Source organism: Nyctereutes procyonoides, unplaced genomic scaffold, assembly GCF_905146905.1.
Source record: "Nyctereutes procyonoides isolate TBG_1078 unplaced genomic scaffold, NYPRO_anot_genome, whole genome shotgun sequence".
Taxonomy (NCBI): domain Eukaryota; kingdom Metazoa; phylum Chordata; class Mammalia; order Carnivora; family Canidae; genus Nyctereutes; species Nyctereutes procyonoides.
This window is the reverse complement of record NW_026575133.1, coordinates 45,970,406-45,980,538: the sequence shown is the minus strand read 5'-3', so window position 1 is coordinate 45,980,538 and position 10,133 is coordinate 45,970,406. Positions and strand designations below refer to the sequence as shown.

At 41.0% G+C, this 10,133-nt stretch overlaps 1 long non-coding RNA gene across 11 annotated transcripts; it reads right to left on the bottom strand.

The window, feature by feature from the left end:
* Window positions 1-521: 521 nt before the first annotated feature.
* On the bottom strand, window positions 522-9,767 carry LOC129493960 (uncharacterized). 11 transcript variants are annotated; one of them, XR_008661244.1, is made up of 7 exons: window positions 9,607-9,767; window positions 8,862-9,410; window positions 8,325-8,431; window positions 6,127-8,234; window positions 5,170-5,248; window positions 4,298-4,578; window positions 522-2,102 (listed from the first exon to the last, which is right to left on the bottom strand). It is a non-coding gene; the product is annotated as an uncharacterized LOC129493960 (long non-coding RNA). The 11 variants fall into 11 exon arrangements; XR_008661243.1 differs by having other exon boundaries at window positions 6,127-6,316; window positions 6,850-9,410; XR_008661245.1 differs by having other exon boundaries at window positions 6,127-6,957; window positions 7,584-9,410.
* Window positions 9,768-10,133: the final 366 nt, after the last annotated feature.

The following is a 10,133-nucleotide window of genomic DNA, read 5'->3' as shown; positions in this document are numbered from 1 at the left end:
AAATGAGTCACCAGGCTTGACAAAACCAATGGAAGAGGAAATGGATAGCTTAAGATCTAGTTCTTAAAGAACCTCCATATGGATGATTTCATGCTCAAATATACCATTTCTAGAGCACCTGGAAAATATTTATTTTGCATGTGAATGAATTTTTGACATCACATCTTTGGGGGTTTCCAAGCATTCTCAAATTGTAGAAATTCCAGGCATGTGGGTATAAACCCAACCTGTGAAAATGTGTGTTTAGAAAAGAGGAGGCCATGCTATAAGATGCTATAAGGTCTGAGGATCTAATGCATAACATGGTGACTATCATTGATAACACTGTATTGTATTGCTGACATTTACAAAGAAAGTAGAACTTCAATATTTTCTCTCTCTCTCTCTCTCTCTCTCTCTCACACACACACACACACACACAAACACAAGGTAAATATGTGAGGTGATGGCGGTGTTAACTAGATGGGAGGACTCTGCACAATGTCTACATGTATCAAATCAGTATGACATACACCTAAAATATCTTACAGTTTTATTTGTAATTTATACCTCATTGAAGATGAATAAAATTTATGAGAATTATAAAAATGTAAAAAATGAGAATTATAAAAAAGTAAAAAAATATAGAAAAAGAAAAGGGGGACGGACAACAAGCACTGCTATCCTAGTCACAGCTCTGGTCTCCAGTGGATATAGCTAGATTTTCCTACTTCCTCTCTCTGCTTCTATATTTTTCCAACTTTGGTGCCCTCCATTGATTCACAACCAGAAATGAATTTGCCCCAAGGAGACACTTGACAATGTCTACAGATGTTTCTGGTTGTTACAAGTGGGTTGGGGTTGCTATAGCTCTATAAGAAGCCATGAGTGCTGCTAGATATCCTACCATGCAAACCCTCTACAGCAAAGAATTATCTAGCCCAAAATGTCAACTATGCCAGAAAAATGCTGGTATACCCATTCCCACACTACAGCAGGACAACTACTACAACTTCTGCATTATATATTGCTCCTTTCAAAACATGCAATATATAATGTTACTCCTACTCAGAACCTTTCAGTGGCTTCCAGTTTCCTTTGGAGTAAATGTAAAAGTGCTTTTCATGGCCTATAATGCCCAAGATGACCTGCTTCTGCTACCTCCCTGACTCACCTCCTGCTGCTGGTCCTCTCTCTTACTCCCCCTTCCCCCTGCTACAGCACTACCCTTGTTCTTTGGGCTTCTCTCCATTAATGTCTCTGCTCAAATGTCATTTCCTTACAGAGAACTTCCTTAACAACCCTATAAAAAAAACAAGTAAACAAACTACAAACAACTACCCCATAACTCTCCCCAACCCTTACCTCAGGAGCATAAAATCAGATTAATCATAATCCTGGGTTCATGACATACACTCAATATTAATTCATGAGAAGGCCTCCCTCCCTCCCTTCTTTCTTTCTTTCTTTCTTTCTTTCTTTCTTTCTTTCCTTTCTTCCTTCATTTTTTTCCTTCAAAATAACACAATTAAATGAATGAGTCCAACATCCAACATGAAAGCTCTCCCTTCATCCAAAATAATTACAATACCAAATCTTATATTAACAGCTTTAAAAAAGTTATTTTATATTATTAAACACATCTATGTGTTTCACCTTAAAAGTATATGGTTTGGTTGTATGTGTTTGACTTCGTGAAAAATGCATCAGATGTTTTTAATATCTATGAACTTATTGTCACTGATATTGACATTGCTAAGATCCACCTACGATGTTACATTGAGTTATCACATTCATTTTCATTGTTGCATAATATTCCCTGATTGAATATGCCACGACTTGCTTTTTCAATCCCTTCTTTTCAGACGTTCATTTATTTGTAGGTTATTTGTCATCATAAGCTGGGTTGTTCCTGGGGAACATGTTCTAGAGTTCCTTTTGGGTTTCTCTCAATAGAACTTATCACCAACTGATATTTTATGTTTACTTGGTTAATTTGTTGATTGTTCGGATCTTCTCGGAAGACTACAAATCCGAAGGAAGAAGCAGGAGGACATTATGTTAGGTGAAATAAGCCAGACAGAGAAAGACAAATACTGCATGGTATCATTCATATGTGGAATCTAAAAAAAAAAAAAAAAATTGAACTCAATATTGAACTTATAGAAGCAGAGAATAAAAGGGTGGTTGCTGGTGGTTGCCAGGAACTAGGGATAGAGGAAATGGGGAGATGTTGGTCAAAGGATACAAAGTTTCAGTTATAAAACCAGTAAATCCTATGAATCCAACAAACAGCATGGTGACTACAGTTAAAAATACCATATTGCATACTTTAAAATTGCCAAAAGAAAAGGTATTATTTAAGAATTCTTACCACACATATAATGAAAGGTAACTGTAAGGTGATGGATGTGTTAATAAACCGGATTATGGTAATCCTTTAGAATGTATACCAAATCTTCACATTGTACACTTTCAGTGTATACAAATTTGTCAGTTATTGCTCAATAAAGCTGGAAAAAGTTAAAAAAAATATTTTCTGACTGAGTAAGTAGGATGAGGACAATTATTTATCACACAACTACTTATGTTGACTTTCATCAGACCATATTTATAGTTTTGATGGTCTAATGGTTATCAAAATAACTTAAAGCTTTAAAAATAAAATCTTCTCAAAGGTACTGATATAATCATCTGAAGAAATAGAATATGAGGTAAAATGGACACCTGGATTAGAGTCTAAAACTGAAGACTCTAATTCCGATGATCCTAATTCTCCAAGCTTGCTGAAATATAAAAATAGAATTTTTACTTTTTACAAAGCTGGAAATAATGATTTCCTAGAGGGTGAAATCAAATGTAGACTCATGAGCCAGGTCCACGAGGAGGAAGAACAGACCCCCTCGCTGTAGTTGGCCACACGTGGAGCTTCTAACTAAAGACTTCAGAAGAACAAAAGTACTTCTTGACTGCTGCTGTGACTCTAGTGGTTCCGAAGGAAAGCAATTGTTTTGCCAATGTTATTATAAATTTAGAAGTCATTTACTTCCAAGTTCTAGTATGAATATTTTAAATTTCCTCACATTGGAGTCATAAAATTTCTGAAGGAATTTCTAAGAAAAACCAAAAGATTTCTGGAAGGGGAGCTAGATAAGAGGGGCAGAGCCGAAGAGAGGTTGTTTCTGACAATCTGGTTGTTACTCACTGTTATTAGCATAAAGGGAATAGGCAAGTAATAAAATTAATGCCCCTCAAAGATATAGATACATTTTAGCACCAAAGGATTTGGGGCTCTGAGTAACTATTTTATAACTTCAGCTAAATTTTAAATTATCTGAATCCTTAAAATGTCAAATGAGGGATATTCGACTTGCAAGCATAGTCTATCATGCTTCCAACTTCTTTGAATTTTGAATTTTCATATAAAGGGAACATTCATTTTGCTATCATCCTTCTGATCAAATTAGCTTTATGTGTTGTATAGAACTAGGATTTTCATTTACACACAGGGATTTGATTTGGTTTTCTTCACTACAACTGTTGCCATATATATATGTATATGTATATATATATATATATGTATATATTTTAATAAAAGCTCCAATGCGAAGTATTCTAATGAGTTGGACAAGTTTTGCTTTAAAAATGATCCTCTTGCAATGATTCCCATTGCCATTTAGGGAGCTGCAAGGGCAGAGATTCCAAGGGTGGTATATTTTATCCACAAATGAAATGATAATGTGAACACACACGTGTTTGATCTGTGCCCCAGAGCTTGGCATAGCTGAAGGGAAAAGATGCATCCCTTGCTATCTTTTGAGTCCTCCACCCAAACCCAACCATCAAAGCAGAAAATTTACATGCTCCAAAAGATAGAACTAAGATAAGTGAAAAGCTCTTCAGATATTTGTCTTAAAAATCCTGTGAGAGCATGAATTTGGATCATGAAAGAAGAGCCCAATTTGTACTTTTGATTTTTCCCAGTTTCACATTTTTTAAAAATGTTCTTTCACCACCTCCATGTGCAGAAGGCGATGAGCTTGCTTTGTTTCCCAACTGACCTATTCATATCAAGTTAGTTACACCCACTTAAGTCCCCCCCCCCCCCAATTTTGGCTAGTCCCACGGAGCCCTCCTATGGAGCTGGAAACTGATATAGAGACTTTGGCTTTTTATAGAGAATTCAATCCCTCAGTACCACAAGACACCCTTTCTTATTAAAGAACAAAATGCATGGAAGTTGTTAAAAACAAATCATTTTCCATTAGAAAAAAAGTTACATGATTGGAAAAAGAGAAGAGCACATTGCTGTAATTACCGGTGCATTAAGCAGGGAATGAACAGCTGCGTGAACTTGGAGTCCGTAGAATAACAGCCACTGAGCCAGCTTCCCCATATGGTCCAAGGGAGGAGGTGGGGCCTCGAGCTGCTTGGGGGTTGGCGAGGTGAGGAGGGGGCAAACTGGAATCCCATTCAAGTGAGAAACTCAGGCCAAGAAATGTCTGGCTTCCCCATCCAAGCCCAGCTTCCTCTTTGCGGCAGTGGGAAAATCCCCCTGGCCTCCATAACAAAAGCCTCTAAAATCAATGTTGTTTTTTCCTAAAGAGAGCAAAATGTGAGCCGGTTTCAGACTTTTGGCTACCCTGATACTAATAGAAAAGATGACCTCAGAAAGACTGAATCACTTCCTCAGCTTTCTTGGGGTGTGGCTATATTCCTTGGAATGATTGATATCACTTCATAAACACTATTCGACCTAGCAGTTTGCCTTCTTTCCCAATTAGAAGTAGGGTCCAGCCAACAGCCATGGGTCCTCGCCACCAGGTATTGGTCTCAATCTGTCGCAGCGAGAACCATGACCGCCTTCTAATTGGCATTCCCTTCAGAATTTGGCAAATTTGGTAAAAGCAGACCGGTACTATGGTAACCTTTCATTATCGATGCAAATCCTAGCAGAAAAGCATTCCATTCTTCTTACATTGTATGTCATAAATTAAACACAATAAATTTGATTGTGAAACCTCCTCGGAAGACATTCCTGAATAGACAGGGCAGAAAATGCTTGCATTATGCTGAACAGAGCCAAAATTTGATGGTCGCTGGAAGGGTTGGCTATAAGGAATCTAGCTATTTACAGGGGGAAATACCAAATAAGCTACATCATGTGCAAGGAGATGTTTTTGTGAGTACCATGTCCAAAGCCATTCAAGTTTCCACTATATGAAGGTTATTATCACAGAGGATGGTGGCCAGCTGTTCTTCATTGCCACTGAAACAGAATGAGAGAGGAAAAAAAAGGGGGGGCATTAAAATGGAATTGGAGGAATTCAAGCTTCCTGAAAATTTGAGTTAACAGGAGAGGGATCCACTCCAGGGAGTTATATAATAGATGCCTTTCATTTGCCATAGTTTTTTTTTTTTTTAATGAAAAGAAGCACTTTTAAGATGTTCAGGTATAATTTTGTTCATCAGTAAAATCATGAATTTGATAATCTTACAAGATTTCTCCTACTGAAAAAAAATCTGAAAAATCTTTCAGAATTAGGACTATGGGAAATTAGGCTGTGTCCAGAGGGTAATTTATTCAGTCATGCTATGGTGCCATGGAATCTCATAAAATGAGAGAGTATTACTAAAGGAATCCTTTCAGAAATGGGTGCATTTCATGCCATAGACTTAGGCATATTCCAAGAAGGAGTGTAATAATTTCCCCGTAAGTTAATTCAGGTCATCTTTAGAAATATCTAAATTCAAAAATAAAATTGAAATGCAGCATTCCACTCCAAGTAGGCACAATACTCTCTCTTAGGGAATGATTAGATTATAGCTAAACATATAGATACATGTTAAAACATCATTTGATGGGCACTAGAGTGTCCATTTGTATTTGATTTGTGGACTCGCTACTTAGGAATTTATAACTCTATTCAAGCAGGTAGTGAAATATTAACTTGGAGGACTTTCTTAATAAACCAATTAATAAATCAACCGTGGGAAGAACACTTATTCCAGTCTTTCACACATGGAGTAAATCCATCATTGCCAGACCTCTGAGTCCCATAGAACACTCTCTTTTATGTTTTCCATTCAACTTGAATGAAACTTTCTACTAGATCTCATTCCAGATCCCCCAGGAGACAGAGCTACCTTTCAGCAATCAGTACTCTACCAAGGTCTGCACTCAAGTCTGAGCATTCTCAGTAGACATGAAATCAGAAATGCAGGATTACTGGATTTCACTCTGATGGCCTCTCTTCTCAGAAACCATTACAAAGGAATATCACCTTCCTTTGCGGCTCTTCTGACAGCTGACGTGTATCTCTATGACCTCGGCTTTCTAGGGACAAAATGACAATTTGTAGATAGCTTTAAACTTTAAAAGTTCTCCAAGCAGGAAGGAAAAGAGTAAAACAACAAAAGAATAGTTTTACTATGTAAGTGTATCTTGACTTAAACTCCTGGGCATTTAGGCCTCATGCCATGGCCCTCTGCATGAGTTAAGTGGAGTCAGAGATTTTTTTCCAAGTTATAGAACTGGTTACTTACTTCAGAAAGTACTCAATTATTCAGTTTGAGCTACAGAGCGTATGAACATGAACAAGTTTACCAGGGTCTGGAACTACAAGTGAAATTATTAATTTTCTCTCCTTTTTATCCTTTTATGGAGCATTACCAAGGGATCCAGTAAATTATCTGCTCGGTTTCCCTCCTTATAAATAATTTGTCCTCCATAGAGTGTGGAGTCCACTTCTGAGTAAGAGATAGCTTATCACAGCAGTTGACAGCAGGGACTCTGGACCCAGGCTGAATGGGCTTGAAATCCAGCTTTGTCACTTGGCCTGCTTTGTGCCCTTCGGGTAAGTTACTGACCTCTGAGCTTCTCTTTCTTCCCCTGTAAAACTGGGATTTCACAGCACCCCTTTCTATATGACTGTTCTGAATATTCCTGAAAGTTGCTGGAACAGTTTGCCTATAGCTCTGTGAGATGAGCAGAGGGAGAAGAAAGATAAAACAGACCAGCACAAGAACACCATGGGATCAAAAATAACTACTTTCTGCCCAAGAAGAAAAGCACCATGCTCCTTGATATGTGTCTCTGGTGCACCAATATATTAATCTGCATTTTATTTAGAAGCAAAGGTAAATCTTTTACTTATAAATGTGAACTACTAGATAAAATGGACCATAGTCAGCAATTTTTAGGGGAGGTAAGATGACATGCTATGAACATCCTACATTGTCGCACTTATCGTGAGCCCTTCCTGAACTCAGTAGCAGTAAATAGATGGAAAGGAAGACGATGGGTAAAGGGTGACACTAGTCCATTTTAGTCGGTTAGTGCAAAGTCCCAGAAGATGGGCAGCTGGAGTTAGGAGCCTCCTCTTCTCCATGCTCCGCATTCACTGTCCCCTTCACAGATATAGAAACCGCCTTGGTCCTCCCAAACCTTTTAAGATCAATCATAAGTCTGGCTTTATGCACTCATGTCTTCACTCGTCAATGTAACCAAGACTAACTGAGTGCCTACATGCATCTGGGACTGCCAGGTGGCAGCATGGAAGATAGGCGGGGGTGGGAGGTGGGGGGTGTGAAGAATGACTTACCTTCACAAAGGTGAATAAATAGGACACCCTCCTGATCCTCAAAGAATGCATGGTCTAGTGAGACACATAAAACAAATGATCCAAAGCAAACAAAGATCAGAGCAAAAAAATCACATGGCACATGATGACAAAATGATGTGTGGGAAAGAGACCAAGTGAGAAGGAAGTGTCTAGCACTGCTTAGGAAAGGTTGGGGGGTTTGATGTAGGGCTACAAGGAAAATAGGAATTAACCCAGTGAAAAGGGAGAAAGGAGGGCAGCAGGAAACAGCAGGGACAGAAGAAATGTCACAGTGTAGCCATCAAGGCCTACAAGAACTCCATGTGCACTGAGTGTGTCTGGCAGTGTGTATGGTTGGAATGCTGGGCCTTCTGCGGCTGCATGGGTTTTCCAAGCATGGGAGAAACACAGTGTTTTCAAAAGGCCACAAGTGACAGGGTGGTGGAAGGCCACTTCCGAAGTCTTGCTACCATCCTGGGTTATCTGATTTCCTGCAAGAAGAAAGCAAGGCAGGGTCCAAGCATGCTGCCAGGGTTTAAATGAAGAACGCACCATTTTAAAGACCAGCTTCCAGGAGTCTGGGAAGACAGTAACAGGATACTCTCTCCCATGTGGCCCGTGTCCCATCCAAACATCTTGAAAGAGACAATTCTGAGTACCAGGAAGGAAGTATCGTAAGTCACAGTCCTCTCATTATCTTATGGTTTCACCCATGGGTAGGATCTACTTATTACACGTTACCTAAGTGACAAACGTAGCTGTCTTCCGTTAACCATGGCCAATACTGATTTGTATTGATCAACAGCCTTTGGTCTAATTATGGAAAACATTCCTCATCACCTCAAATCCTGCAAAGGAGAGAAGGAAGAACCAGATTACCCAAGCCCAGGTGAGCAGACCCAGGAGGGTTTGAACATGGGTGTGGCTTGTGGAAAAACAACAACAACAACAACAACAACAACAACAACAACAACAACTGATGCCCCTCGAAGAGGGATTTTCACAGCTAAACTTCAGATTAGGAGGATAAATAAGCACCTCCAGCTTCCTCAGTTGCCACGACGACGAGGAGACCTCATGATGGATCATGGTGATCCAGGCCAGACAGGCCACAGGTTGGCACCTCCCTCAGCCTATAAGCTCACTCTCCGGGGAAAATCCCGACCCCCTCCAAAGGTAGGGTCGAAGCAACAGCAGAGCCTGCAGCAAGGCCTGCGATATCCGACCCTTCTCATTTAGATAATCGCGTCCTAAAAATTGATCTGGATTTGCCCTTACCGGCCTTAAATTTGATAGGACTCCACCGGGCCTGGTTTTCACGGCCCTGCAACACGGGCGAGAAAAGGACAATAATCACCGCATTTTCTCCACTTCTCCAGTTTCTCAGAAAGCAGCATGAGTCAGCCCTCGGCAAAGAGCAGGGCTGGAATCCGAGTCGGTAAACACGTCGTGGGGTGGACCGGGAGCGGCCCCGCGGCCCCCTGGCTCCTTAACGGGGGGGACGGATCGCGCTGCCTCTGCAAGCCCGGCTCAGCGAGCTAAGCCACCGAGCAGGTGCAGCGCGGGCATCCCGCACCCCGCAACTAGAAAGTCAGCCCGACCCCATCGGCGGGGCTCCACAGCCCCCGGAGAGGAATTCTTAGGACAAATAAATGGGGGCGGGTGTAAAGGGAGGGAGTGCAACACCTGTCTCTGCAGCTGGCCCGCAGACCTCCCTTTAATGTGCTGTCTGCTGGGAGGTGGGGGCGGCTCGGGTTACACGGAGGCCTGAGCCTGCAGTGGGGCCCGCGGAAAGGAATTCCACGACCAGGAGATGTGAGGCTTGATCTGCGGCCAAAAACAATGGTGAAAAGGTACAAAATGAAAAGCTCCCGTCAGGACAAAGGCACTCAATCACCCAACAACACATAGCCCAGGGCCCCATAGCCTGGGGTGGGGTGGGGTGGGGTGGGGGGCTTTTGAAGAAAATGCACCCCAAACCCAAGTCACAACCGGATTAACATCCTGGTTGATCCCCTTTTACCTTCTAAGGCTTCTCTGGCTGGGGCTACTTGTTGAAATCGAAATGAGAAGACTACAGCCGCCAGCAGCGCACAGGGTCTTCCTTTAAGGGCTGGTTCTGGCCCGTCTCGGAAAAGCAACTCGCAAGATTTATGCTCCTCTGCCTTCCGTCCATGTTTTTCTTTTTTTCCATCTAAGAGGGAATTTAGAGCAAAGTTGCCCATGGAACTCCAACCCGGTGCTGGAGAAGTCCTCGCTGACTTGCAAAATAACTGTGGCTTCAGCAGAATTGTGTGCCCAATAGTAACAGAGGTGAAGGCCATAAAAATTGTGTGCACACATTAAAAAAAAAAAGAAAGAAAGAAAGAAAGAAAAAGAAAGAAAGAAAGAAAGAAAGAAAGAAAGAAAGAAAGAAAGAAAGAAAGAAAGAAAAGGAGAAAAGACCCTGGGATTAGGTAACCACAATGGATCTAAAGGGTTGTTTTGCCATATAGAACGCAGAGATGTTTGAATAATGGGAACAGATAGAATGGAAGGGACGGTCTTTCC